General features: G+C 49.3%; 1 long non-coding RNA gene across 1 annotated transcript in view; it reads right to left on the bottom strand.

The window, feature by feature from the left end:
* The window catches only part of LOC126959589 (uncharacterized), a 35984-nt gene that overhangs the window by 933 nt on the left and 10059 nt on the right, over window positions 1–24992 (bottom strand). The window lies entirely within an intron of this gene.

The following is a 24992-nucleotide window of genomic DNA, read 5'->3' as shown; positions in this document are numbered from 1 at the left end:
CCTTCTCAGCTCACTACTTCCTGAAGGTTTCCTGAACCTAAACCTTCGTTAACATCCCAGGAAGAAAACTTATTTTTCCTGTGGCTTTCAAAATTTTCTGCTAAATATATTTCGGCACACTGTTTATCTTGGGCATCAGCTTTCAGACCTTTATGCACTTTTAACACCTTGAGGCTGTTTCACTGAAAAATGGTGTATGTTAATTAAAGAGGACTTTATGTGCTGGGCATTAAGGCAGGGGGGATTTCTGTTTTGATCTGTTTGTATAATGAGGGCTTCAGGATGAAACACAAGTCAGAGGCCTGTTAGCTTCTTGAAGCCCTTTTGACAAAGCAGGACCTTGAATGTGGGCCCTTGTATTCAAACCCTTCAAGACCACAGAATGTTGAACTGAACGAAGTAGTTCTTCCTAAGTGCGTGGTGAACATGGAGGCCAGGACAGGAGAAAGACTGAAAATGCCCCAAGTTCCTGGGGCTTAGCTGCAATTTCTTTGAACTTGACTCTCTCTGGGTGTCTGCTCATGATTGTCACGGCAGCTCTGGCCAAGGCGATGCACTCTGTCTCGCTGGAATTTCCTGATTCCAAAGTAGTCCCTTCCAAATAAATAATCAACAAACGCCATCTGCTTCACCTTGCCAGCAGGCACAGAGCTGAAAGGTTAGCTAAAACCCACAATTTTTAGGAGCAGTTGGCCCTTGAGACATTTCAAGATAGGTTTCGGCTTGGAATTAAACTAGAGTTGGAGGCAGAAATCAGGTGATTCAGACAGCAACCTCCCCCCGCCCCCCACCCGCCAACTTCCCCAGACAGTCCAGGCAGCTGGGTTTTTGGCTCTCGCAGCTGCTAAGCTTTGGCAAGCCAAAAGCATATTTCGTGGTGGTGATTCCTTTCCCAGGTTGACGGACATGTTTCTGTACTGAGCACAAGGCATGTTTCCTGACTGTGTGTGAATCAGAGGCTGCATTTTAATCCAGGGCTTCTGGTGACAGTTTTAAGCTGGATGAACAAAGCAGACCCTGACATGTCCCTATCATCAAGGTCAAGAGATAAAGAATCTATCCTAAATGTTCGCCACCTCTAGCCCAGATGTATTACATTTATTTATTTATTTTTGTTTTGTTTTGTTTTTTGAGGTGGAGTCTTGCTCTGTCGCCCAAGCTGGAGTGCAATGGGGCGATCTCAGCTCACTGCAACCTTCGCCTCCCAGGTTCAAGCAATTCTCTTGCCTCAGCCTCCCAAGTAGCTGGGATTACAGGCGTGTGCTACCAGGCCCGGCTACTTTTTGTATTTTTAGTAGAGACAGGGTTTTGCCATGCTGGCCAGGCTGGTCTCGAACTCCTGATCTCAGGCAATATGCCCTCCTCAGCCTCCCAAAGTTGCTGGGATTACAGGTGTGAGCCACCATGCCCAGCTATTTTTTTTTAATTATGCCAAGAGCAGCCACCACCCCACAAGTCAATGGATGCCCATGTTCATGTGTCAGATGTTACCCTTCTCTCTGTCAGTGCTTTTGTGGTGTTTGCTTCTTTGTTGGCTTTGGTGAGAAGATTTACAAAAGCCATTTTGGATCCTTGAGTGCCTTCCCAGATTGAGGCAAGCCCCAAGATTCCAAACAGCCTTGACCTTGTCTTTGTCATCCCATTACAGCAGGGAAGATAACCAGGGGAGTCCTCGGTGTGGCCCCTCCATACCAGGGCCTGGAGAGCCAGCTTCCCAGAAATCCATGGATTAGGAAGCTCTGTTGTGGGCCAGTTCAGGAGCGGCAGGGAGAACGACTCCCTTTTGTTTTGTTGTCTAGCATGTGACCAGAATGCTGCCAGCTAATTTTAACCCCACCAAAGTACTGCTGGGAAAAAAAAAAAAAAAAAAAAAAAAAACTATCTTGCATCTGGAGAGAGAAATGCTGTGGGCTGGATAAAAGCTTTTCAGCCTGTGTTCCTTCCTGTTTCGGTTTCCAAACTTGCATTATCGGTAACCTGAAAAATGATGAGTTTCACCAAATTCCTGGATGTTGTGCAAGAGGACAATGAGTCTATTTTGGGTGGTGTGAGTGTGTCTGGCATAGACACTGGGAACCATTGTTTTCAGGAGGGAGAACGTTTTGGGGTTTCCTGGTGCTTTCCTTATAGGGTCTCAAAGCCCCAAGGGGTACTGCTGCCGGGAGGAACCCTCCATGGCAACCATGGAGGCTGTGCTCTGCAAAAGACCTGGCTGAGAATTGGGTGGTTAGGCCAGAGGGTGGGGGTGGGGGGTGACAGTGGCAGTGGTGGCTCCAGAGGTGTTAAAAGGTGCTCTGTAGGGAGCATTTGAGGTGGAACAACTGGAGCAGGAAGAAGTGGAGAGAGAAAGATGCTTTCACTGTAGCTGGGCGGCCCCCTGGGACACAGGGCACCACTTCTACTAATTCTCCATATCTGCTTTTAGCACCATGGGTGAATGGAGGATTACATGGAGTTCCCTATCCAGGATACTGGATTCTCAAAGCATACCCACGGTGGTTCTTTGTTGCTGTCTGACTGGATGGCAGTTGTTGCTATTGGAAAAGTCCAGAATCCCAAGACCCAGGAAATGAAATGGTTTGGGTGAGACAGCGTGTAGCTAGGCAGGTGCGACTGGCTGTTCTAGAACTAGGTAGTAAGGTGGACTGCCGTTAACCTGAGTGTCCACAACGCAGTCTCAGAAGATAAGGTCAACACTGCAGCACTTGCTGCAACCTCAACCAGAAGAGCTTGGTGGCAGTTGTTCTGACAGCTGCAGAAGGCTTCAGTTGCCTAAAAAGCCATTTGCTCAGCCCTGCCCTGTCTGGCCAACTTCTGTGTATTTCAAGGATCCTCATGGGTCTCTGTGGCCCCCCCTCTTTTCTGAATCCTCAGGCAGACACCATCTTCAGAAGGGCAGGGAACTCCATCTTCTGCTTCTAACTGGCTGCTATAACCTGCCAGCAGTAGTCAAGATCAGTTGGCAAATCCCTAAATTAAGGTTCTGTTTATTCTGTTGTTCCACAGGCTTGTTTTGAGCAAGATGTTGTGCTTTAATTAAAAAGATGAGAGATCATGAGTAAGTGAAAATATTTTTGAATCTTCACAGATAGGTTTGAATTTCAGTTCTTGCGATTCACAGTAGGGGGTCAGGCTGATCAGCACTTTTATCTGTGAGACCATCTAGAAGGTTTTCTGTAAGTTAACAGCTGACTCTTCTGCACAATAGAATTGTAAAGGGAATCTTATGTCAAGCATTTGTTCCTTGCTGCTTCTCTGTTTACAGATTTTAGCCAGCCTTCAGCTGTCATTAGGACATATTCCTCATTTACCTTTCTAGCCAGAGGATTCCTAAATGTTTCATAATAGCTCCGCAGCTGGAATGCAGCTGCTTGGGGTGGAGCAAACATAACTCCCTATAGGTCAGCGGGTGAGGGAGGGCAGGGAATCTGGGAAGGTTGGGAAAGTCCTTCTAAAGCCAGAGCTCAGGAATGAGTGGGGCCTCTGGTGTGAAGACTTTCCAGATGGGGGAAGGAAGGGTTCATTTTCTGCCCTCTGAGTAGATTCCAAACAATCGCTTTAGGGAGGCCAACTATTTTGAAATTGCCTTTAAAGAAGACAACACAAATGTTTAAATTGACCTGGAAAAGCCTTTCTTTTCCCTTTCCCTACAATCCAAGTCTGTTGCCTTGCACATTAATCAACAGAAATGTGTGCCCACGATTCTCCCCTCCCTCACCTCTTTTATTATTATTATCTTTGGTTCAGGAAACTTTTGGAAGCTTTCCCAGGCTGGAGCTATAGAATGATTCCAGGAAAATGCATAGGAGTTTCTGTGTTTTGAGTTTCTCTGGAGGGAGCTGAACATGTTTTTCAGAGAGACAAAGCGGGGGCAGCCAGGTCTTGTGCAAGAATGCAGCCACAAAAGAGGGCAGACAGTGCTAAAAAGATCTGTGGGCATCCAAAAGTTCTGAAACCAAGGTGTGGCTTAGTGAGCCTGCCTGTTTCCCACCCCTTCAGCGTTTTATTATGGCAGCTGCCATGATGTCAGTCCATGAGCCAAAGCACCCATCTCAGGGAGATACGCTGGGAACAGCTGGGTGCTCAGGTTTGGACTTCATTCTCAAGTTAGTAGCACTTGTAATTTCTGTCAAAAGAACACTCCAAGATATAGATGGAAAAGTGCAGGGAGTCAATACTTACCTAGCAGGCAAGGGCCCCACCCAGACATGGAATGCAATGGACAAAAAGTGTCCTTGGGCTATTGCTGCCAAGGGTGGTGCCAACCTTCAGCCTGTGCCAGTGCAGATGCTTTTGAGCCCAGAAACACACACAGAGCTGCATGCATGCATGCATGTATCAGAAACATCTGTCTATACACAAAACCAGAAAGCTATTGGGGAGGTGTGCATAGATGAGGTACAAGAGTAAGAGTAAGGGGGACCCACAGGACCCAGGACCCATCACTGATAGATGTGGCTTTTTTTTTTTTTTTTTGACAGGGTCTTGCTCTGTTGTCCAGGCTGGATCTGGCTTACTGCAATCTCCACCTACTAGGCTTAAGCGATACTCCTGCTTCAGCCTCCCGAGTAGTTGAGATTACAGGCGCATGTCACCGTGCCCGGGTAATTTTTGTGTTTTTAGTACAGATGGGGTTTCACCATTGGGCCAGGCTGGTCTCAAACTCCTGACCTCGGGTGATTTGCCCACCTCGGTCTCCCAAAGTACTGGGATTACAGGCATGAGCCACTGCACCTGGCCAGATGTGACTCTTGAAAGCAAAGACGACCAAGCACAGTGGCTCATGCCTGTAATCCCAGCACTTCGGGAGGCCGAGGCGGGCGGATCACCTGAGGTCAGGAATTCGAGACCAGCCTGACCAACATGGAGAAACCCTGTCTCTACTAAAACTACAAAAAAAAAAAAAAAAAAAAAAAAAAAAAAATTAGCCAGGCATAGTAGTGCATGCCTATAATCCCAGCTACTTGGGAGGCTGAAGCAGGAGAATTGCTTGAACCTGGGAAGTGGAGGTTGTGGTGAGCTGAGATCAGGCCATTGCACTCCAGCCTGGGCAACAAGAGGCAAAACTCCATCTCAAAAAAAAAAAAAAAAAAAAAAGAAAAGAAAAGAAAGCAAAGGCAGCTTATATTTCCTGGAAATACACTTCATTCAGGTTGGTTCATGGGCAAAAGAGACAGAAGTTGCTCCTTAAGGAGAATGCCCTGGGTGAGGGCAGAGCTGCCAGCCACTCTACAATGGTAGGACTGCTGCATCCCCTATGGCCAGGAGAACCTCAGGAGAGGTGGAACAATCAGAGGCTTGTGGTGATAGAAACTAGAGGACACAGCTCCCAGCTCTCCTCGCCCCATTAGTTTGAAGACTCTTACCAGCCGCACTGTCGTGATTCTGGCAGTAACATCTCCTTCCTTTCCGCCCAGGGACATACTGACTCCAGAAAGCATCTTTCCTACAGCAGGTTGGGAAGGTGCTTAACAGCCCAGATGTTAGGATGTTAATAGCGATGATGATAGGCAAGGCTGACATTTATTGGGCACCTCTGATGTGTTGGACATTGTGCTGGGTGTTTTAATGCATTATCTCTTCTAATCCGCACTTAATGAAGTGGATTCAGTTATCGTCCCCATTTTATAGACAAAGCAACTGAAATTCAGAGAGGTTGAATAACGTATCTTAGGACACACAGCTAGTAAGTGGTGGCTGAAGTTTGAATTCAGGGTTGCCTGACTCTAGAGGCCTTATCAGACAGATCTGGGTTTGAATCTTGACTCCTGAGACTGTGTGACCTGTGCCAAGTTTCTGCACCTCCAGGCTTCCTCATCTGTTTTCATTGTTCGACACATCAAATATTGGCAATTTCATGTAATTTAGCCTAAACCTGCCTTACAACATTGCTTTAAGGCAGTGCGTGGTGGCTCACGCCTGTAATCCTAGCATTTTGGGAGGCCGAAGAGGGCGGATCACAAGGTCAGGAGTTTGAGACCAGACTGACCAACATGGTGAAACCTGGTCTCTACTAAAAATACAAAAATTAGCTGGGCGTGGTGGTGTGCACCTGTAATTCCAGCCACTCAGGAGGCTGAGGCAGGAGAATCGCTTGAACCCAGAAGGCAGAGGTTGCAGTGAGCTGAGATCGTACCACTACACTCCAGCCTGGGCAACAGGGCAAGACTCTGTCTCAAAAAAAAAAAAAAAAAGATTTCTTTAAGAATTAAATAAGATAGTGCATTTAGAATACTTAGCAGAGTGCCCAAAATATAATAAGTACTCAATGGACGCTAGCTTTTATTTTATATATCATTATTATTATTATTATTATTATTTTGAGACAGATTCTCACTCTGTTGCTCAGGCTGGAGTGCAATCACGGCTCACTGCAGCTTCAACCTCCTGGGCTCAGGTGATTTTCACACCTCAACCTCCCAACTAACTAGGACTACAGTTGCATGCCACCACAATGCGTTTTTTTTTTCAATCACTTGAACTCAGGAGGCAGAGGTTGCAGTGAACCGAGATCGTGCCACTGCACTCCAGCCTGGGTGACAGAGCGAGACTCCATCTCAAAAAAAATATAAAAATAAAAATAAATAAATAAAAATCTTCCAGGCGCCTTACAAGATCAAGACAAACTCCTTACCTTGGAACACAAGGCCTCTGGGAAATTGCCTCCGATTCCTCTTTTTGCGTCTTCCTTCTCCTCAATTACTTTCTAACCACATTAAATTCCTCTTGTTCCTTAAACACAATATGAACTTTGAAGCCCCATGCCTTTACGAGGCTCTTTTCTCTACCTACAAAGAATGTCTTCTCGCTCTTGTTTTTTGAGCAAACTTCTATGCATCCTTCAAAACCCAGCTCAATTTTTACCTTTCCTGTGAAAATAGTCTCTGGCACCTCCCAGCTCTGCGCTTCAATTGCAATCTGCATTTATCACAAAGAGTTGTAGTTATCTGTTCACAGCTGCCTCACTGGGAACTCACTGAAGTTCAAGGCTGGGGCCATTCTATTCCGAATGCATCTAGAAGCCTCTAAATAAAGGCTAGTCAAATAAACATGCCTAAATATACATTTTTATGACGTAATTTTATTGTCACCAAAATAATATGGAAGTTTATGTATGTATGTACTATTTATACCCTTCCTGTCCCAGCAAAAACTTGGAGCATTCTATCCAGAAATAGAGATAGAATAGTGCTTAGTATATCCTGCGGTAGAAAGTGTTGGGGCTTTGGAATCAAGTATTTCTGGGTTGAAATCATAACCTGGACTCCTAGTGTGCCATTAAGTCATTACTTTGTCTCAGCCTCAGTTTTCCCACCTGTAAAATGAAGATAACATTAATTACCCGTGAGGTGGACACTGTTAATTTCTAAAAAGTAGTCACTCCTGCTTTCTTCCTTAGTGTCCTGAATTTGTTTCAGGAGTCCCCCACCCCTCAGTTCCACATGCCATGGGGGAAAATCCCAATTAGTCTGAGCTAATCTTAGCATCCCATTCCCCTTGCTAACACTTTGCTCGGGGATGGATCTGTGACCCAGTTCTGGTGAATAAGACATGGGGGTTGGGGGCTTGTTTTAGGAAATATTTTCTCAATCTTAAAACATGAGAGAGAGAGAAACAATTGTCTTTTTTTTTTTTTTAAGACACGGTCTCACTAGGCTGGAGTGCAGTGGTGCAATCTCAGCTTACTGCAACCTCTGCCTCTTGGGCTCAAGCGATTCTTCTGCCTCAGCCTCCCAAGTAGCTGGGATTACAGGCGCCTGCCACCTTGCCCAGCTAATTTTTGTATTTTTAGTAGAGACAGGGTTTTACCATGTTGGCCTGGCTGGTCTCGAATTCCCGACCTCAGGTAATCCACCTGCCTCAGCCTCCCAAAATGCTGGGATTACAAGCATGAGCACCATGCCCAGCCAAACAATTGTCTTTCTGTAGCTGTATGTGTGTCTGGAGTCATGATGGCTGGGGCTACAGCAGCCATCTTGCTATGATGAAGGCAGCCATTCAGAGAACTAAGTCAACACACTGAAGATGATAGAATGGAAGGAAATGTGGAAAGAACATTAGTCTGGTGGCACAGTTCGGCAGCTGGATTACTCTGCCCTGGAGCCACCCATATCTGGACTATTTCCATCAATTCCTTCATTGTTCAATGAGGGACCCCTGGCTTGATCCAGTGGAACCAAGGTTTCTGTGACTCACAGCCAAAAGCATCCTAACGATCAATTTCACAGGGTTGCTGTGTTGACTAAATAAAAATAAAATTGGCCAGGCAAGGTGGCTCACACCTATAATCCCAGCACCTTGGGAGGCTGAGGTGGGTGGATCACCTGAGGTTGGGAGTTCTAGACCAGCTTGGCCAACATGGTGAAACCCCATCTCTACTAAAACTATAAAAATTAGCCAGGCATGGTGGCAGGCGCCTGTAATCCCAGCTACTTGGGAGGCTGAGGCAGGAGAATCACTTGAACCCGGGAAGCGGAGGTTGCAGTGAGCAGAGACCATGCCACTGGACTCCAGCCTGGGCAACAAGAGGAAAGCTCCGTCTTAAAAAAAAAAAATGGCCGGGCGCGGTGGCTCAAGCCTGTAATCCCAGCACTTTGGGAGGCCGAGACGGGCGGATCACGAGGTCAGGAGATCGAGACCATCCTGGCTAACACAGTGAAACCCCGTCTCTACTAAAAATACAAAAACTTAGCCGGGCGAGGTGGCAGGCGCCTGTAGTCCCAGCTACTCGGGAGGCTGAGGCAGGAGAATGGCGTGAACCCGGGAGGCGGAGCTTGCAGTGAGCTGAGATCCGGCCACTGCACTCCAGCCCGGGTGACAGAGCGAGACTCCGTCTCAAAAAAAAAAAAAAAAAAATTGAAAAAGTGCCTGACAGGGTATGGCACATAGTAAGTTCTTAAAGATTAAAGATTTTCCTGCTGAGATGTTCTGGGGTGAATGCACGAATGACTGTGAAGAGTGGTCCAGAGAACATGGCAGATGGTAATAAAGGTTAGAGAAGTTCAGAAGTGGGTAAGTGCTAGAATGACGAAGATGACAAAGACGATGAAATTCAAACATTATGTTAGTAAATGTCCTAATGGAACTTCCTGGGCTGTTACAATGGTTCTCCTTTTTAATTCTCATGCCTTTTCTTACCCGGGTCAGAATTAGACATTGCATGTACAGGCTTTTCTAATTGTAAGTGGCCACACTTATACAATCAGGGTGGTCCTTAATTACCCTGGGGCATGGAAGCCCTGCTGCAGGATGAAGGCAAGAGTGTGATTTTTTTTTTTTTTTTTTTTTTTTTTTTTTTGAGCCAGAGTCTCGTTCTGTCGTCGCCCAGGCTAGAGTGTAGTGCACAATCTCTGCTCACTGCAACCTCCGCCTCCCAGGCTCAAGTGACTGTTGTGCCTCAGACTCCCAAGTAGCTGGGATTACAGGCATGTGACACTACACCCGGCTAATTTTTGTATTTTTAGTAGAGACGGGATTTTGCTATGTTGGCCAGGCTGGTCTCGAACTCCTGGCCTCAAGTGATCCACCCACCTCATCCTCCCAAAGTGCTGAGATTACAGGCATGAGCCACTGCGCCCAGCCTCTAAAGTATAATTTGTAGCTCCAGGAGGAGGCAAGATTTGAAAGCAGAACCATCATACCCATAGAACATAAAGCAGGGCCTTTGACTTGCCAAAAGCACACCAAGTCCGTCCTCCCTGAGAGGCCTAGAGAAGCCCAGCAGACCTCTCCAGCTCGGGTGGGGCTGCCTCTGGGGGCTGCCTGGCTTTTGGCCAGCTGACCAGGCCATGGAGTTTTGCTCCCTGCCAGCCCCACGGCCCTTTCAAACCTCGTTCCAGGAGAGCTCAGCCACACCAGTGTCTGCCAGACTCATGTCTGTCCAGCCATGTGGGCGGCCCTGGCAGCAGGGGACAGGGCAGGGTTTGTGCAAGGACATTGTGGCACCCACAGCAGGGCGTGGAAGAGGCGGTGGCTCGCTTCAGGGGCGAGCCAGGAAGGAACGTGGAGAAGATGGGGAGCAGAAGCCACAAACTCAAGGCAGCCTCAGCCGCCTTCTCAAAGGCTGCCTTCGCCTTAGAAGCTTGTTCCAGGGTCTCCTTTCCTGCTTGCCCCTGTTCAGCTGGGTTCAGCACAGCCCTGCTTCAATGCTCAATTCTTTCTTTTTTTTGGAGACAGAGTTTCGCTCTTTCGCCCAGGCTGGAGTGAAGTGGCGTGATCTCATCTCACTGCAACCTCCGCCTCCCAGGTTCAAGTAATTCTCCTGCCTCAGCCTCCCAAGTAGCTGGGACTACAGGCGTGCACCACCACGCCCTGCTAATTTTTAGTAGACAGGGTTTCACCACGTTGGCCAGGCTGGTCTCAAACTCCCGACCTCAGGTGATCCACCCACCTCAGCCTCCCAAAATGCTGGGATTACAGTCATAAGCCACCTCAAGTCTGTTCACCAAATCTTTACTGAGAATACTTTATGTAAGATGCCATATACCTCCTGGCTAATAGTGGGTTGGGGTGAGAGATACGGAGAGCAAGATCAGAGTAGAAAGGACCTCAGAATGGCCTTTAAACTTGTGTGCCTCAGAACTCCAACTCCCTCCGCCCCCCACAAAAGCCCAAGTATTTAAGAAAGAAAAAAAGTGAGACTGCTGCTGTTTAATCTAGGGCAGGGGTAGGGCCCTGTCCACTCTGCCTTGAGTCAGAGACTCCATGGACAGTATCCAAACAGCCCAGACCCAGACCAGGGGGGTAAATAGAAGCCCAGAGAGGGCTCTGGAGGAGTGACCTCCCTCAGTCACACAGCAGGTTAGAGGCCCGGTCAGGTTCAAAGTCAAGCCCGGTGCCCCGTCCATTGTACTGCCCTACCCCTTAGCACTCGTTTCAGAGATCAGCTGGGGAGATGGGGCATCTCACCCAGGAACAGACAGACGCACTTGCTACAGACTAAAGAGAACAAGTGGTTCTAACTCAGGACGGCAAAGGCTCCCCGGAAGAGGGGTAGGGGGCCAGGCCCAGGGCAGCATGGGCAGGATTGCCTATGGCACATGGCAGGGGTGGGGTGAGAGCTGGCTGTGAGGAAGGAGGCAATTACAGGCCTCAGAGAACATGATCTGCTAGCACCTGAAGAAACACTGGCAATCCAGAGAGCTGGGTTGCAGCCCTGGCTCTGCCGTGACAAGCTGAGGGACCCCGGGCCAGGGGTCTCCCCTCTGGGCCGGTTTCCTTGCATGTAAAATGGCAAAGAGGGTGGGCTAGTTGGCCCTACCGTGACATGCTGGGAAGCCTTCTCTCCTCCCACTACCAATGATACTGCCCAGGACACTCCCCAGTGTGTGCCAGGTGTCTGGAATTGACACCAGGAGGGAGTGTCCCTGGGTGCCCTGTGGCACAGCATGGAGCTGGCAGGCCTGCTCAAGGTGCCCGCCCAGAGCTCTGGGAAACAGAGAGAAACCATGAGGAGGCAGGAACTAGGGAAGAACGCGGGCAGGAGCCATTCCTCTTCTGAGAACTGTTCTTTCCCATCTGGCCCTCCCCAGAAGCTCAGGCCTCTGCCAGGACTTAGGGTCCCACCACCCCGAAGAGGCGAGACCTCAAGGGTAGGGGGGACGAGTCCCTGAACAACCCCAAGTCTCAGTATTCTCATTTATAAAATGGGTAAAAATCGCACTTTAGTAGTCTCATTTGTAAAACTGATATCAATACCTCAGATGATTAAATGAGATAATGTGTGTCAAGGGCCTAGCACAGCGCCTGGTGTAGGAGCCACACGTCCCAGAGGGCTGCCTGCTGTGGAAGACTGCATAATTTGAAGCCTCCATAAAACAGGCTGGTTGAGGGAGGGCCCTTTCTGTCTAACACACCACTGGTCCGGACAGGAGGATTGCGAAGGGGGCCTGGGAGGTGAGCCCACTGCAAAACAATGTGTGCGCGCCCCCTGCTGGCTGCAAGCAGAGGTCCCGCCTGTCTGCCAGGGGTCTTCAGGTAGTTCATGTTAGCACCACCTGCTGCTGCCGGGTCAATTGACCCAATATTCACAGAGCACCCCCCAGCTGTCAGGTACCCCGCCAGGCTTTGGGAGGGATGCAGAATGAGCGAAAGGGAAGCTAGGTTTTTGGAGCCAACTAGTTTTGGTGTTGACCACCCATGGGTTCAAGCCCAGAGACTATCAATATCTGCTTGGATGTTCATTCATTCAACAGAAATGGTTCTGCGTCGGGATATAGCAATGAACAAAGGTCCTGGCATCTTGGACTTGCAGTAATCTTAGAGAAATAATCCCTCAGAGCTTCAGGTTCTCATCTGTAGCATGGAAGACTTCCCTACTCCTTCCCCTCAAACCAGAGGGTAGAGACCCTGGGTATGGATTTCAAGGTCGCTGTCATTAGTAGGGAGCTAACAGTCACTACAAACAGCTATCTCTTCTCAAAGGAAACCTCATCCCTCTGAGCCTGGGCTGTCATTCATTTGGTTCATTCTGAAGGGACCCTGTCATGCCAGTCTCCCCAGGCTCTCCGTCTACCAGGAACCCCGGAAGACCCCTGGCCCAGGCCATTCTGCTCCAGGGCAATGATAGAGCCCTAACCTCTAATGAGAGGTCATCAGAGTGGATGTGGGAGGATCGTGCAGATACCCTGCAACTTTCTCTCCAGGTGATACGTGGATATTTCTCCTTAAATTAATTGGACTGGTTAGCCTCAGTGCCAGCCTAGTAGGAACCATCGCCTGCCCGGATTCCTGTTCTCCCCCAGACCACTGGGCAAATCCTTCTCAGTTGGTAGGGCTTTAATGGCTTGAAGAGGATAGGAAATATGTTCTTGATGACTTTTTATTAACATCCAATTTTATTAACATCCATTACAACCCATGGCCTTCATTGTGCATGCACACACACACACACACACACATACACACACAGAGCAAAGGCGAGGGTTGGAAGCCAGTTGATGCTAGAGGAATGCTTTAACACCCCTATCAATACACAACCCAAGTCGGCTCCAGCTAATTTTTTCAAGATGTCCACAGTGTCACCCCACGCTCAGGATATGTATTGGTGTGTGTGCTTTTGTACTCACTCATATAGCAAACTTTGAGCTATGGCCAGGTACTAGGACAATATTAGTAAACAAAATAGACAAACACAAAATCCTCAGAGCTTCAGGTTCTCATCTGTAGCATGGACGACTTCCCTACTCCTTCCCCTCAAATCAGAGGGTAGAGACCCTGGGTATGGATTTCAAGGTCGCTGTCATTAGTAGGGAGCTAACACTCACTATGTAACACTCACTACCACTGGAGTGTGTGGGGGTGGGGGGGAGTCTGGGATAGAAAAGTAAATAAACAAGTAACATAAACATGATGCTTGAGGGTAATATGTGCTATGGAGAAAACCAAAGCAAAAAAGACGGTGCCCCAAAATGAGTGGAGGATTTTAAATGGGGTGGTCAGGGAATGTCTCAATGAAAAGGTAACATTTAAATAAAGACCAAAAGGAGATGAGAGAGTGAGCTATGAAGCTATTTGGTAGAAGAGGGTTCCAGGCAGAGGAAACGGCAAATTCAAAATACCGAGGCATGGTCAGAGAGGTTGTCCTGGTGGGAACAAGGGGAGAGGGGATGGGAAGAGGCAGGAGGTGTTGGGCTCTATTATTAATAAAATATGGTCAGGAGTCCCCCAGTCCCCTGTTCCAACCCATATAGTTAATTTCATCCCTTTTCTTAAAGTTCTGAAACTAATACCTGTCTTATAAACAAGCCATGACAAAGCTCTGTTTAGAGAAATATGGTGGGGAGAGGCTAATCAGGGTAGGTTTCCTGGAGAGGAAGGTTGGCTGACTTCCTTTCTTTTCAGGTGAAGAAACCAAGACTCAGAGACAGTCAATAACTTGCCTAAGGTCACAAAGCTAGAAACTGACAGAGAAGGGCTTGCATCCATGCTCATCTGGTTTAGAAGTCACTGCTCTTAGCCAGGGTGCTGCCATGGTGACAGGCCATTTCCATTAGAGGAGAATAATGGCTGTTCATCTGAGGACCTGGAACAACAGGGTCTGAGTGGCCATCACTCAGTCGGGGCAGAGCACGGGTACAGAATTGTGGCATTGTTTGGCTGAGAATCATAGATTCTCAGTGAAGCACAGGCAAGGTGCCAGGCCCCACGCATGGGGTTTTAGATGCATGATCTCATTTAACTCTCATTTTACAGATCAGGAAATTGAGGCCTGACACGCTTCCTGATCTTGTGTGTATCAGAACAAGATCATAACAATTGACTTTCAAAAATTAGTGGCTTAAGGCCAGGTGCGGTGGCTTACGCCTGTAAACCCAGCACTTTGGGAAGCCAAGGCGGGCGGATCACCTGAGGTCAGGAGTTCGAGACCAGCCTGGCTAACATGGTGAAACCCCGTCTCTACTAAAAATACAAAAATTAGCCAGGGCCTGTGGTGGCAGGGCCTATAGTCCCAGCTATTTGGGAGGCTGAGGTAGGAAAATTGCTTGAACCTGGAAAGTGGCAGTTGCAGTGAGCCAGGATTGCGCCACTGTACTCTAGCCTGGATGACAGAGCAAGACTCCATCTCAAAAAAAAAAAAAAAAGGAAAAGTAAATAAATTAAAAATTAGTGACTTAAAACACCAATTTATTATTTCTCATGATTTTGTGAGTCAGGAATTTGGGCAGGGCTTGACTGGGTGGTTCTTCTGCTCCATGTGGTGTCAGCTGGGGTCACTCAACTGCATTCAGCTGGCAGCTGGACTGGGAGGGAAGGGCCAAGAAGGCATCACTTACAGGTCTGGCACCTCTGCATGGCCTCTCCACGTGGTCAGCATGGTGGTTTCAGGTCAATTGGATTAATTACATGGCAGCTGGGAATTATATTTCATCCAAGGGAATGAAAGCAGAAGCTGCCAGACTTAGGGACTAGCCCTGAAGCTGGGACAGTGTCACTTCCACCACTTCTACTGCCCCAAACAAGACACCAGATCAGCCCAGATTCAATGGCAATGATGTTTTGCAGCCTGGTTGCTCCATCACAGAGCACTCCTTGCTCTGGCTCCCTCTTCTCCCATCCTTTGCCCAATCCAGTATAGCAATGACAATGATGTTTTTGTTGTTGTTGTTGTTGTTGTTGTTTAGAGACAGAGTCTTGCTTTGTCACCCAGGCTGGAGTGCAGTGGCATGATCTTGGCTCACTGCAACATCTGCCTCCTGGGTTCAAGCAATTCTCCTGCCTCAACCTCCCGAGTAGCTGGCAGGGTCAGGAACAGGGTGAGGCAAGCAGGACTCTCTGTTACCCTGAGAATGGCCTCCTTGCACTCTGTGACCTTTCTCAGTACACGAAGGTCTGCCTCATTCTTTTGACTCCTGCATAGTATTCTATGGTAGAAATGGGACACCATTAACCATTTCACTCTTGACGAGCCTTTCCGTTGTTTTCAGTTTTTGGCTGTTACTAAAATGCTGCCTTGACATCCTTGTAGATGTCTTTTTGTGCATGTAGTAGTATATAATTTTTACTTCAGCATATATGCATTTTATTTTTTATTATCTCTTGTGGAGACAGAGTCTCACTTCCTTGCCCAGGCTGGAGTGCAGTGGTGTGACCATGGCTCACTGCATCCTCTGCCTTTTGGGCTCAAGCGATCCTCCCACCTCAGCCTCACGAATAGCTGGGACCACAGGCATGCGCCACCATGTTTGGCTATTTTTTGTAGAGATGGGGTTTCACTCTATTCCCCAGGCTAACCTCAAACTCCTGGACTCACGTGATCTGCCACCTCACCCTCCCAAAGTGTTGGGATTACAGGCATGAGCCACCATGCCTGGCCAATGATGTTTTTAAATGCTGCTAATAATAATGTACAAAATTTAGAAAACATAGATAAGTAAAAATAGGAAACAAAAACTACCATATACCACAGCCTAGAGACAATTGGAGGTCCCCTCAATACCTACACTGGAGGAGGAAAGAAGCCCCCTCCCCTGGAGAATCTGCCACCCGTTGCAGGGGTCCGCTGTGATTTGGGCTCTGTTCTGCTGGCAGGGTGGAGCCTGTCATCTATCCCGGACAGAATTATTGCCTCAAATTACATGGTTGATTATCAATTACTTGTGTTCATATGAGAGCATGTGTGCGTGTGTGCATAAGTGTCTTTGCAAATCATTAAGGGTCGTAATTCTGGATTATCATTGATTAACGAGAGGGAGGCCTGGTACCTCCAGCAGCCGGAATGGCAGCCCCACAATTATGTCCCAGCTGATCAGTAATTGGCGTATCACAAGATGATTTCTCTCTCGGCTGCCTACCCACAGCCTCTCCTGTCGGCTTCACAATTAGCACCATTGCTCATTCCCTTGCAGCTCAGGCCGAGTGCAGAGACCTGCTTTCTGGCAAGGGGAAGCCGTGGGGCTGGCTTGAAGACCACCACCCAAATAGAGTGGGGATGGTGGTGTGGGGTCGGTGTCAGAGGCACAATGCTGGGGAGTGGTGCCGGCTTGAACTCCAGCTTCCTGATGTCTGGTGCTGCCTTTGTGTCTTATCCTGCTTCCCAGCAAGCTCAGGCACCATTGACCCATCCTCATTGCACGGATGGGTAAACTGAGACCCCGAGAAAGAATATGGCAAATTAGAAAAAAAAAGAAAAATCCAAAAGCAATAATTCAGGGCAACAGGGCCACACGGGTCCAAGCCAAAGAGCCCAGGAGGAAGCAGAGCTATAGAAGGAGCTCCCCCAACCATCACTCCTACCCTCGGGAGGCTGTCAGGTTGCCACTGGTTGTATTAGTCTCCTTGAACAAAACAAGCTTTTAGCCTCCAGAGCTTGCACATAGATGCACAGAGCTCTCCAGGGTGGGAAGGAAGTGCACCGAGGAATGTGTGGGTGCACTCCCTGCTGGATTATGACAACGGCTTCCTCATGGTTTTCCCCACTTCCAGACTGGGCCTCCAATTTATCCTCCTGTTCAGCCTGCACAACAAACTCCCTGTTGCTCTCAGTTCAGGTTCTCCCGTGCCCTCTTTTGCCCTAGCCTGGTTGATCCATCACAGATCCCTACTTGCCCTGGCTCCCTTATCTCCTATCCTTTGCCCAATCTGATCCCTCCCCCGGAAGCCCCTGTCCCTTCCTCCCACACTCTTTTGGTTTGGAGCACACACCCTTGGGGGAGCTTTTGATACAGGTGCCCCAACTTGGGCTCCACTCCTGAGAAAGGAATTCTGACCTCCCTGGGAACCAGCAGATACAGAAGCAAAAACTTTAAGGACGGCTTTGGAGGGGTGTGAAAGGATGGAGAAGGGAGGGCTGTTCCAGAAACCTTCCACATAAAAGACCCTCCCGTGGCTGCAAAGCCACCAGGCAGCTTGTTTCTGAGCCTTGCAGCTGTCTTGGCCATTTTCATTTTTATCTACTTAGGTTGGTCAGCGGGTCATGGCAAGCAGGAGACACAATGCTAATGACTCCGGCTCCACGTGGCGACCATTCAGGAAAAAGCTGCAATGTTCTCTCTGCCACATTAATCAGAGAAACACATCAAGAGCTGTTGCGTGGAGACAGCTTTCCTCCCAGTACTCGCCCTGCATACTAATCACCACCCCCTCCTGGCGGTGAGTCAGCTCCAAGCCAGGCCGGTGGTGGTAAGGGAAGGCCAGAAACATCAGCTCCATCCACATGGGGAGCAGCTGGAGGAGCCGGAGCCAGGCCCTCCACCGCCCAACACTGTGTGTGACCATCATGGAGGCCTGGTAGGTGGGGATGGAGCATTCTGGGAAAGTTAATCAAAATCCAAATCTGGGCTACTTCCTTGTGTCTAGGTCTTGCCCAAGTCGACCAGAGGAAATGCTCCAGAAGCTGATCCCTGGACAGAGTCTTTGTTTTTCTGTTTTGTTTTGTTTTGTTTTGTTTTGAGGCGGACCCTTGCTCTGTCGCCCAGGCTGGAGTGCAGTGGCGCAATCTCGGCTCACTGCAACCTCTGCCTCCTGCAGTCATGTGATTCTCCTGCCTCAGACCCCTGAGTAGCTGGGACTACAGGCATGCACCACCACGCCCAGCTAATTTTTGTATTTTTAGTAGAGACAGAGTTTCGCCATGTTGGCCAGGCTAGTCTCAAACTCCTGACCTAAGGTGATCCACCAGCCTTGGTCTCCCAAAGTACTGGGATTATAGGCATGAGTCACCGCGCCCGCCCAGGGTCTTACTAAAGCAAGCGGAGCCTCCGTGCCAGGCACTTTGGTAACAATGAAGCCATCACCTTGGATAGTATTTCACATGTGGTAGGCAGAAAAGGAAGCCCTCTAGACAAATTAGCTCATTTAATCCTCATACAACCCTATGAACTACTCACAGGTACTAGTAACATTCCCATTTTGCAGACGAGAACGTGACATGTGGAGAGATTAAGTAGCCAACTCAAGGTCAAACAGCTAGTAATAACCAACTGGAGTTGAACCCAGAGAATCTGGTTCCAGTAGCCATGCTCTCCTAGCACTCAGGGTTGCCTGAGCCTCTGAATGTCTTTTGCATGTATTCATTCACTCATTCACTCATTCATTCATTCATTCATATAGCAGTAACTTGTTGAGCACCTACTATGTAGAAGGCACCATATTAGGTTCCAGGGAGACAAAGGTATATAAAACAGACATAGGCTTAAGAGGGAGACTGATATCAATTTAACATTTTCATAAATTTATAGTAAATGCAAAATGTGATAAGTGACATGAAGGAGAAGTACTGGATCCCATGAAAGCACCTAGTATGAGAACCTCCTCTGTTTGGTGAGGTCAAGGAAGGGTTCCCCGAGGAAGTGACAAGTGAAGAAATAGCTTATACTGGTGGTTCTCATAATGTGGTCCCTGGCCTAGCAGCATAAGAATCACCAAGGAATCTGGTTTAAACATTTTTTTTTGAGACAGGGTATTTGTTGTCCAGGTTGGAGTGTGGTGGTGCAAACTCAGCTCACTGCAACCTCCTGGGCTCAAGTGATCCTCCCACCTCAGCCTCCCAAGTAGTTGGGACTGCAGGTACACACCACCACACCCACCTTATTTTTTTTTTGGAACGAAGTTTCACTCTTGTTGCCCAGGCTAGAGCACAATGGCACAATCTCGGCTCACTACAACCTCTGCCTCCCGGGTTCAAGCTATTCTCCTGCCTCAGCCCCCTGAGTAACTGGGATTACAGGCACCCACCACCACGCCCGGCTAATTTTTGTATATTTAGTAGAGACGGGGTTTCACCATGTTGACCAGGCTGGTCTAGAACGTCTGACCTCAGGTGATCCACCCACCTCGGCCTCCCAAAGTGCTGGGATTACAGGCGTGAGCCACCATGCCCAGACTAATTTTTTAATTTTTTGTAGAGACAGGTCTTGTTATGTTTTCCAGGCTGGTCTTGAACTCCTGGGCTCAAGCAATTCTCCTGCTTCAGCTTCCCAAAGTGCTCGATTACAGGTGTGAGCCACTTCTGCAAAGAAATTTGTAAGGAAGGCAAATTCTCGGACCCCACCCCAGACCTACTGAATCAGGAACTCGCAGAAGAGGCCCAGAATCCCTGAATAAGCGCACCAGGGGCTTCTGATGCATGCTGGAGTTTCAGAACCACTGCTGCAAGCCTTTGTGTAACAAAGGCCCTGAGGTGGGCAGGCGCAGGCACATTAGAGTGCCTGAGGGGGGCCTGCAGGTGGGGCAGGAGTGGGGGTGGGGCTGGACGGTGGTCTTGGTGCTCAGCAGTTCCTCACTGCATCATTTCCAGTCACCAGGAGGCCTGGCCAGAGGTTCCTCTGCCTAAGAACCCTCAAGGAGTAGCAGGTCACCTGTGTGTCCAGGCTGGCCAACTTACATAAAAGCATGGAAATGACTATGACAAAGGCTTCTAGAGGCCCTGGTCACCTGATGTTGACCATGTTTTGACTTCCAGGAAGCACTAGTCAGACAATGAATTCCATTGCTGGGAAAATGCCTTAGTCCTCAATGCCAAGAAAGGAACCCCGGAGGGAAACTCCTCCTTATCCTCAAGAAGCCTTTGCAAAGGACCTGTGGGTCCCGTTTCCCCTTGGATCAGTGCTAGCAAGGGACATTATCTGCTGAGCAGAGGGTTGCTAGAGGTGGCTTCTATCCTCCTCAAGAGGCAACCCTGAAACGGACACATTACATTAAAGACCCTGTGCAGCAGAAGGCAGATACCACCCTCTGAGAGAGCTGGCTGGGTGGAGTCAACGTGAGCTGCTGGAGCTGGGCTCGTTGCACAGGAAGGACTGGCTGCTGGTTCCTTGGCTAAGCCTGGACAGTCTGGGTGTGGTCACACCTGCTTGCTGGACGTGTTAGCCCAGAAATACATCAAAATTGGTGACAACCAAACAGCCCCCCCAGACTCAGAGTCAAGTGGCATTTCTGGGGTACCTACTATGTGCCAGACACCGTATCAGGCCCTTTCACAGGTGCTGGCTCTCTCGTAAAGCTCCCAAGTTTGCAGATCCCTCCTCCATCACCCTGTCTACAAGTACAGATCGACTGTTAGTTCATGCTTGGTGCATCAGGACTCAGTGGCGAGCAGGACAGATGTGGTTTTTCAGGGGAAACACAGCAGGGAAAGCAAAGAGATATATATGTGCCAGATAAGGAGCTATTTGTTTTTAGGGCCAACTGTGAGGGCTCCCGGTGCTTTGTATCAAGAATGACTTTCTTTTCAAGGTTCTCTTGTAGAGAGAAAGAATTAAAGAGAAACCACAATTGGCTTGAGAAACTCACACTGGCTTTGCCCACAGTTACTGGTTTTTTGTTTGTTTGTTTGTTTTTTGAGACGGAGTCTCACTCTGTCGCCCAGGCTGGAGTGCAGTGGCGCCATCTCGGCTCACTGCAAGCTCTGCCTCCCGGGTTCACGCTATTCTCCTGCCTCAGCCTCCCTAGTATTTGGGACCACAGGCTTCCGCCACCACGCCTGGCTAATTTTTTGTATGTTTAGTAGAGACGGGGTTTCACCGTGTTAGCCAGGATGGTCTCGATCTCCTGACCTCGTGATCCGCCCGCCTCGGCCTCCCAAAGTGCTGGGATTACAGGCGGGCGTGAGCCACCGCTCCCGGTCTGCTCACAGTTACTGTTAAACACCACAGTAGAACCTGCCAGTAGCTGAGCTCACACAGGGTGCCAGCCACTAGACAGCATGGTATCCATCTCACTTCCTCCTCTTTCCAGCTGCCACACCTCTCCATGGGGTTTTTCACAAGATGATCTGAGACCCAGAGACCCAAAGGAAAGGGGGACAATGGGGATTGGAGGCCATGGGCTTTAGGGAAAGGTAGGGAGCAAAAAATAGAGCATATGCAAAGCCCTGTCCTTGTTACTTCCCTCCCCGGTCTCCACCACCACCCAACTGGCATATGAACTTGTTCTTCCCATATACAGCTCTGAGCAAAGCACCATATGGCAGTTTCATCAGGCCCACTGCCTGGTTTCCATCCAGCCCACTCTAATTTCCTCCCAGCCATGGATCTGCAGAATAACCCATCCTGTGGAAGGAGCTCAGAGGAAGAAAGAGGTAACAGTAACAGTAAAGACATACAGAGTGCGAACCACCGTGGGGAGCTGTTCCGATTATGTGTATGTTTGACGCTTGCAACAGCTCTAGGAATATCGCTGTTAGCATTCCCATTTTATAGATGATAACACTGGGAGACAGATGTTCCGAGACATTCTCAAGGTCACATGCCTAGTGATGACAGAGCTGGGATGGAAGCCATGTTAACCATCAGACTTTGCTGATTCGCTGAATCTTGGCTAAAAGATGTTGGCAGGAAGGGCTGAGAGCTTAGAAGAAGGAGTCCTCCCCGTCTGGCTGGGACAGGGTGATGCCAGCAAAAAGGACCCTGAATCCGTGAGCGGGGGGAGGGCGGGGTCAAGGCCTGGCTGACCTGACTCCCGCAAGCAGGGTCTCAGCTCCATAAGTGGAGGTGTCAGGGAAGCATGCAGAGGACTGGGAAGCAAGGAAGACCCCTGGAAGCATGGAAGCAGCCCCTGCAGAGGAGTGGTCAGGGAGGGCTGGGGAGCCCCCAGGAGCCCCAAGGAGCCCCAGGAGCTTTTCCCTCTGTGGGCTTCCTTCCATGGCTAGGTTCTCTGCTCACCAGGAGTAAAGGGTAAGCATCCTCTCTGAGCCTGCAGAACAGCGAGGCTGCACTGAGGCATCGTGGGAATGAATGGCCCCTGGGATGGAAGGACCGGGGTACGGATCTCAGCTCTGTATCTTCCGGCTGTGTGGCCAAGTCACACTCCGTCACTCCCATGTCTGTGAGCCTCATCTATAGGGCGGTTAAACCATGTGAATGGGCTGAAGTATCAGGAAACCAGCCGGGCTCCTATCACAGAAGAGGTGTATAGTCCATGATCGTGCCCCCAGCCCCCATTCTTCCTTCTAGAGCAAGGAAGGAGAAAACAAAGGCTCCCCGGGAAGTGGAGGCTGGGCCCTTGGTAGGCTTGACAGCCACACAGTCTCTAGAGTGGAAGGCTCCTTCCTCAGAGCACAGTCCTGGAGGGTCACAGCTGTTGCCCTAGCCTGGCAGGACGAGTTTGAGGGACTCTATGTTGGCAATGGGGACTGTCGTGCCCCGATTCCTTTAGGATTCACAGGCCAGAGTGGTGGCTGTAGCCTAGTCCTCACTGCCAGAGACCCCACACCACAGTGGAGCCTGCACCAGGCACAGAGGCCGGAGGCAGAGCCGTGCTTGCCCCTTTCTGCCATCCCTAGGATGCTACAGGTAGCATCCTCCCAGCATGCTGGCAGGTGTGAGAAGAAGGAGCTTTATTTGATGTAGCTACACCCCTGCCTCCCCCCTCAGCCTTCGAATTCCTTCCCACTTATGTCCCCTGCTGCGGGTCCACATGAGGGGCTTCTCACCCCGAGGCTGCCTCTACAGTGTCCACTGGACAACCTGGCCACCGCAGCCCCAGACTCAGATCACAAGGCCAGGTTGGGCATAGGATGCTTTGACCCTTCCAGTGCAGCAGGGGCCTTTTGATGTGGGTCCAGGCAATGTCCAGCTCTCCTGCCCAGGGCTCCTTCTTGGAGAGTAAATGGGAAGGAACTTTGGAGGGAGCTGCTCTGTAGGGGATGATAAAAAATGGGAATTTAGGAATTTGCGGAAGGCTTTGATGGATGAGGGAGTTAGGTAACAGGCAAAGAAGAAAGGAGGGAACTTTCTTTTTCTATTTTTACACATTTTTTTCCCTCCCTAGGGAAAAAAGTGTGAGCAGAGGTAAAGAGAGAAGAAAAGTAAGCCAGGCACGGTGGCTCACGCCTGTAATCCCAGCACTTTGGGAGGCTGAGGCAGGTGGATAACTTGAGGTCAGGCATTCAAGACCAGCCTGGCCAACATGGTAAAATCCCGTCTCTACTGAAAACACAAAAATTAACTGGGTGTGGTGGTGCGTGCCTGTAATCCTAGCTACTGAGGAGGCAGAGGCAGGAGAATCACTTGAACCCAGGAGGCAGAGGTTGGGGTGAGCTGAGATCTCGCCACTGCATTCCAGCCTGGGCGACAGAGCGAGACTCCGTCTCAAAAAAAAAAAAAAAGAAAAGAAAAGAAAAAAGAAAGAAAAGTGAAAAATTCCTTTTATTCCATTTCTGGCCAATATCACTGTTTTCCCCAATCATCCCAGACTTCTGGGCATTTCCCTGCATAGTACATGTACATACCCAGGGGGATGATGTCAAGATCTTTGTTTTGCTTTGATTTTACATGAAGGGGATCACGCTGACCACATTGCTTTGCAACTTCCCCCCCATAACTGTGTATCCTGGACATTTTCTCATGTCAACAAAAATAGAACATCCTCTTTTTTTTTTTTTTTTTTTCTTTTTTCTAGAGATGTGGTTTCACTCTTGCCCAGGCTGGAGTGCACTAGTGCAGTCATAGCTCACTACAACCTCAACTTCCTGGGCTCAAGCAATCTTCCTGCCTCAGTCTCATGAGTAGCTGGGACCACAGGTGTGCACCACCACACCTAGCTATCCTCACTTTTTTTTTTTTTTTAGCCTCTACCTAATATTCCATGCATGCCTGTAACACAGTTAATTCAACCACGCCCCTCCCACTCCCACCCTCACTCAGGGTCCCAGCTCTAGGGGACATGGGTCAAAAGGTTTTCACGGTAAATGGTGCCTCTGCACAATTCCAGGGGATGCCATCCACACCCAGAATGCAGCAGCCCTGCCTGATGAACAGATAAGGCGGCTCCAGTTTTTACCATACAAACAATTCTGCACCGAGCATGCTCACTCATGTCTCTTTGTGCACATGTGTGAGTGGTTCTCCAGGCATTGATGCTTCAGGGTGGAGCTGGCGGTCAGAAGTGCATGCGTCCTACATTTTGGGGACCCTGCCATGGTGTGGGAAGGCAGCCTGGGGTTCCTAAGCCCCCTCAGCCTCTGCTGAACCAGGTCGCCTAGCATATATCCATCATGTGGCTGCCGGCTGGGCCGCGGCTTCCAGGAAATTGATTGCAAAAACCTGCGATTGTCAGTGGCTCACACACTGGAGGCCATCCAGGGAGTAGATTAAATTGTATGAGAAAATAGTACAGGGCTCAAGACCACTCCTAATGGAGACCCCTCAGTGACCTTTCTGGAGACGTTAAAAGAACACAGGCAGACACACTCTCACCCTTGCTCACCCACCCGCTAGCCTGCCTGCTAGGAGCATAGCCCCTCTGCCATTGGAGGAGCCGCGCCTCATTAGCAGGAAATGGGAGGCCTGGTCCAGGCACGACAAGGAGGCCAGCAGGGACACCTGCTTCCCTGCAGGGTGGACCCAGGTTGACCAACAGGCCTTAGCTGCTCAAGGACACTGAGCTCCCTTCTCCTCCATGCTAGCCCTCTTCTACTTCCCATGCAGGCACCACTGTAGACCCCTGCTCTGCACCCCCAGGAGGAGTGGGACTGCTTCAAGAGCAGCCTGGAGGAAAGAGGTATGGTGTGGACACATACAACATGTTCCTTAACCAGGAAGGCGACTGGAGTC

Source organism: Macaca thibetana, chromosome 7 (assembly GCF_024542745.1).
Source record: "Macaca thibetana thibetana isolate TM-01 chromosome 7, ASM2454274v1, whole genome shotgun sequence".
NCBI lineage: Eukaryota > Metazoa > Chordata > Mammalia > Primates > Cercopithecidae > Macaca > Macaca thibetana.
Note: the sequence above shows the minus strand (reverse complement) of the source record. Positions and strands in the feature narration are given on the sequence as shown.